Consider the following 5633-nt stretch of genomic DNA (forward strand, 5'->3'; position numbering starts at 1 on the left):
CCAGGCTGGTCTCGAATTCCTGGCCTCAAGTGATCTCCCTGCCTCGGCCTGTCTGGAATTACAGGTGTGAGCCACCATGCCTGGCCTCCTGGTTTTTCTCTAGCCCTCCTCCAATAGGACTTTCTTATCAATGCTCCATTGGAAGGCTCTAACCATCTTATCACTAAATCTGCTGGCTGGTCCTTGACTCTCATCCTACTCACCTCCCAGCAGCACCAATGGGGTGGTCTCTCCCTCTTCCTTGAAGCCCTTTATGCCCTCCGCTTCCTGATGCCGCACTGTGGTTTTCCTTCTCCATCACTGGCTCACGTGCTTGTTCCTCCTGACCGACCAGTGACGGTGGCTCCAGGGTCCATCCTGGGACCTCTTGTCACTCGCTTGGTGCACTCATCCCATCTGTGGCTTCATAGATCACCTCGTCAGTGATGACTCCCAAGAGGTCCATGGACTAGACCCCTCCATGAACTCCAGACCCGTATCTCCAAACACCTCCTTGACCTCTCCCCTTGGGTGTCTCATAAACCTCCCAGACTGGAACCCGGGTCTCCCACCACACCCCCAGCTGGTCTTATCCTCCGCTCCCCCTCTTGTATGACCTCGCCAGCCTTTCGGGGACTCAAGCCATGGCAGGGTTGCCCCAGCACATTGTTTCCTCATACCCACTTCATTCCTTCTTCATGCCCACTTCCAATCCACCACCAAACAGGTGGTCCTACCGTCAAAGCACAGCCAGAGGCCACTTGTCACCACCCCACCTGTGCCAGCCTGCTCCAAACTGGATCATCTGTCAGGTGGCAACAGGTTTCTACTTCCACCCCCGCCCCTACTGTGATCTATTCTCAAAGCAACAGAGTGATCTTCTGTCAGAAACCCTCCGAAGGCTCTGCTTCTCGCCCACGTAAAAGCCTGTGTCCCTGCAATGACCCACAGGGCCTTAAGGATCTGCCCTCCTCTCGTCTCTGAGCTTGTCTCCCCCAACTCATCCCCTCCTTCCCTGCACTCCAGAAGCTGTCGCTTCAACATGCCAGGCTCCCTCCTGCCTTGGGGACTTTGTGCTGGCTGGCCTCTCTGCCTGGAGCATCCTTATATCTAGACACTCAGATGACTCACCTTCTCCTTCCCTGTAGTTCTCCACTCACAGGTCTCTTCTCTGTGAATCCTTCCTGGACCCCTCTTTAAAATGGAAATCCCAGTACTCTGTGTGGCCGCACATACACTACAATTGGAACAATACGGAGAAGATGAGCACAGCTTCTGTGCAAGGATGACACACAGATTCGTGGTGTTCAAAAAATAGATGCATAAATAATGGAAACCCCCTTTCCTCACACTTCCTACCTCGCCTTTGCTTATTTTTCTCCTTGGCACGTGTCACCTTCTAATGCACTACCTACCTTACCTATATACCATGACTACTGTCTGCTCCATACAAGGTTTTAAGCCCCATGAGGACAGAGACGTTTGTCTGTTTTGTCCAGGCTCCAGAACCCAGTGCAGTTGCCTGGCACTTAGTAGGTGGTCAATCGATGTTGAGTGAATGAATGAATGAATGAATGAATGAATGAATGTGACACAGGCCAAGAGCTGTGGGGCATTGTGGAGGAAGCCAGAAGGCGTGCGTTCCCCGCTTAGAGTGCTTCACCAAGGAAGCTTGAGCTGAGCCTTGAAGGACGGGTAAGGTTCAGTGAAATCATAATAACGGTTGGGATAACTGCTAGGGTGAGACTTGTGAAATCTTAGGCACTGCTTCTTCAGGGCTCCACTCTCAGGGAGAGGAAGGGGCAAGTCCTGGAGAAGCCAAGTGCAAGGTGGGGTCAGGAAATTGGCAGGTGAAACAGGACTCCTGGTGCACTGGGGTTTGAAATGGAGCTCCGGGGACGTCCAGGGAATACCGCAAATCATTAGGTCCCTGTCATAAGCTGCCTGTGGCAACAAAATATCTTCCCTTGGCCCCAGTCAAGAAAAGAAAGTGATTCACATTGAGCGCTAGGAATCACGTAGACCTGAAGTGCCTTCTCGTGGCTATGCCTGCCTTCCAGGGAAATCTCTTGCAGGAGAAGAAAGGAAAGGTGTGCGGATCAATCGTCAATGATTGGGCAGTGACTCCCAATTCCAGTGAAGCCCTGGTAATTATGCATCGCCATGACGACCGCTGCACTCCAGACGAAGCTGCTTTTAACTCCATCAGAGGCAGACGCGCTCTGTGCACTTTTCAACCTCAGTCTGAAATGCTGAAACCACAAGCTTCGTTCTCGGAATCCCACGTAGAAAGCCAGAACTCCACCTTCAGGAAAGGGAGGGCTCGGGGACACATTCCCACCCTGCTCAAAAACCCTCTCCAAAATACTGCGTCTATTACTCCAGCGCTCCCACCCTCCTGTCTACTGTCTGTTCCCTCGCGCCCACACCCACCCCACTTTTGCCAAATGTATGTACTCATCCCTTTCTGAAGGCACTGGGGAGGAGAGCAGTAGATAGACAAACTGAGGAATGAAACAAAACAGAATGTTCTGGAAATCGCAGAAAATCTGGCTTGGGCTGGAGCACGTGGGGACGTCAGGGCACGTGCTGAAGAGGAATGACATTGAGGTCCTGGGTTGACTTCAGCTCTCCCACCGGCCAGTGACATGTGGGGCAAGTTTGTCAGCCACCGAAGCTCGAGTTCCTCACCTGTAAAATAGAGAAGATAATGCCCCCTTGCAAATCCGTGGCCAGAACTAAATGAGGCCAAGTGTGAGAAAGTGTCTAGCACAGAAGGAGACAGGAGGGGCTCTGGATGCCCCAAGAGGGTGGGAGGGAGGTCCTGTCACTCCTCATCAAGGATCTGGGTTTTGTCAGGTGGGTAGCGGGGAGTCAGGGAAAGATTTAAAGCTGGGGAAGGGCTGGTGTTATTATTAAACCCATTTTACAGATGACAACACTGAGGTACAGAGAGGTTAAGTAACTCGCTCAACCCACGTAGTTTGTGGGTGGCAGAACTGGATTTAACCCTAGCTCCTAACCACCATTATGGTTATTCTTCCTTCAGCCGAACAAAGAAGAAGAAGGGCTTGAAGACTAAAGAAATGTCATGCATTGAGGTAGAAGAACTGATTGATAACCAGAGGAAAAACTGAACTTGGCCGTGGTTCCAACCTAGTGGTTAAGCTGCTGAAAAAAAGAGAAGAATTTACATAATCTGCATATTCATCAAGGGAGCATCTTGAACCAAGATAGATCCGTGGAGCCAGTGGCAGGACTCCCCCTGGCCAAATATTTCGCACATGGGCCAATCTAAGCTCTGCTTATTCCCGAGGCCAACCACGAGGGCTTGTTGAGCTTGGAGAAGAATCTGAGTGAGCAGCCGTCTCCCGTCCTCCAGCGTGGCAGACTCATGCAGATCTGGAAGGGAGAGGTCCCAGCGTCAGGATTCAGAAATGCTCACCCACACGTATACAACAAAGAAATGTGCGCCAAGAAAAGGAAAGCCACAGGTTAGCAACAGGGGAGCCGCTACCGGCACTGGTCACATAATCCGTGGGGCCCCTGCAAAATGAACCCACAGCGCCCCTTTGAAAATTATTAACAGTTGAAGACGACAGCACAGCCTGGAACCAAGAGCAGGGCCTTTGACGACGTTCAGGGGTGATGACGTTCGGGGGTGACGACGCCCTCCTTTCCTCCCCCACTGTGCCTCTGACCCTATATTTTTCATTTTATTTTGAAATAATGTCAAGCTTATAGAAAAGTTGCAAGTACTATGCAAATAACACTTTTTTCTTACTGAACTGTTTGATGGTAGATTCGAGGCTGAGACATTTGACTTTCTGGGAAACCTCAGTAGTTTATGGGGACAGTAGAAGAGTCTGTTTGATGCTGTGGTTTTTGTCATTGCATCCTAACGGGCGGGGCACAACGGTGATATGTCCCGTTTCTGATGTTCACGTGGATTACGTGATGAGAGCGGTATCCAGACTTCACTCTTCTGTCCTTTGTAATTAGTTTCCTTATCACTATTCTGTAGAAGAGGCAATAAAGGCCTTTTGCATTCATATTGGTGCCCAGATCATTAAGATTATTTGGAGAAAGATTTTTATCTGTATATGTGCGTATACACATATGTATATATACAAATAGATGTATAGGTCTGTGTAGGTTTATATACATACACTTATATTATATTATGTTATCTGGTTTCCAAAACAGATTTGCATCAGTTTAAGAAAAAATAACAGGATAACTAAAAAAATGCGCAGTCATTTAAATACTCTTATACTCTGCTGGTGGGAGTGCCAATTACTATAATGTTTCTGAAATGCATCTTATTATATAAAGTCTTAAAATGTTTAAATATTGGCTGGGCACGGTGGCTCACACTCACTCTCACCCCACACACACTCACCCACACACTCACACACACTCACACACACACACACCCTCCAACACACACATATGGGATTATCAGCTGAAGAACTTAGAATGCCTAGAAAAATAAAAAGAGATCAAATAGAAAACAGAGCTTAGAGACAGGGAGGGTAGAATGAGCACTGAGGTAGGAGTTCCAGAGAGGAGACTGCCCTTTTCCTCACTTGTGCTGCTTGGAGTGTGTGGCCAATGGCCGTAGCCCGAGATCTTCTCCAGAGACATGTGCTCAGCCTACAAGAGCTGCCCTGCTGAGGAAATTATACTCCTCCACGTAGGGCAGGACTGGTGGACACAGGGATACACAAGCCCAGGCCTCAGCTTGAGGCTGGACAGCTCTGCAGACCACCCTCCCTCCCAGGATCTGGTCCAGATTAGATGTTGCCTGAGGCAGCACCCGCCCCTCCTGCTCCCCTCGCTCCCTTGGAGGTTTTCCCTGAGTGAGCCAGGTGCACGTGCACGCTGTCTCAGGATCCACCTCCAGGAACCCGGCTGCTGTGGGTTGAATTGTGTCCCCCAGAAAGACTTGTTGAAGTCCTAACCCCCAAGACCTGGGGATGTGTCCTAATTTAGAAATAGGGTCTTTGGAGTTGCATTTAAGGTAAGATGAGGCCAGACTCCATTAGGGTGGATCTTCACCCACTGGGATTGATGTCTTTACAAGAAGAGATGAGACATAGACAAAGACACACTGAGAGAGGCCATATAATGATGGAGGCAGAGATCTGAGCCATGTGCACTCATAGCCAAGGACTGCTGGCAACACCAGAAACTAAAAGAAAGGCATGGGACAAAGTCACCCACCCCTAGATGTTATGACAGCCATGGGAAACTAGGACACTGACCTAAGCCAGCAGCCTTGGGTGTGCAGAGGGGAGTGCTGAAAGGATAGGGTTGGGTCACCGATGGCTGCTGGGGGCAGGGGCAGCCTGCCACCCTGACCCGGGGCCCTGTGGGAATCCTGCCATTTGGCACACACCACCCATGTAAGGGGCTCCCTCTAGAGAGATGGCAAGTGGGAAAGCAAGCCTAGACTGCAGAGGAGACCCGTGCCAGCCATTGCTGTCAATCAGCAGAGGAGACCCGTGCCAGCCATTGCTGTCAATCAGCAGATGAGACCCATGCCAGCCATTGCTGTCAATCAGCAGAGGAGACCCGCGCCAGCCATTGCTGTCAATCAGCAGAGGAGACTTGCGCCAGCCATTGCTGTCAATCAGCAGAGGAGACCCATG

The 5633-nt window shown here is 50.3% G+C and overlaps 1 pseudogene; it reads left to right on the forward strand.

The window, feature by feature from the left end:
- The first annotated feature begins 1199 nt into the window (after nucleotides 1–1199).
- Nucleotides 1200–1299, forward strand: LOC115935439 (uncharacterized; annotated as a pseudogene).
- The last annotated feature ends 4334 nt before the right edge of the window (nucleotides 1300–5633 follow it).

This window comes from Gorilla gorilla, chromosome 6, assembly GCF_029281585.2.
Source record: "Gorilla gorilla gorilla isolate KB3781 chromosome 6, NHGRI_mGorGor1-v2.1_pri, whole genome shotgun sequence".
NCBI classification, from domain to species: Eukaryota; Metazoa; Chordata; class Mammalia; order Primates; family Hominidae; genus Gorilla; species Gorilla gorilla.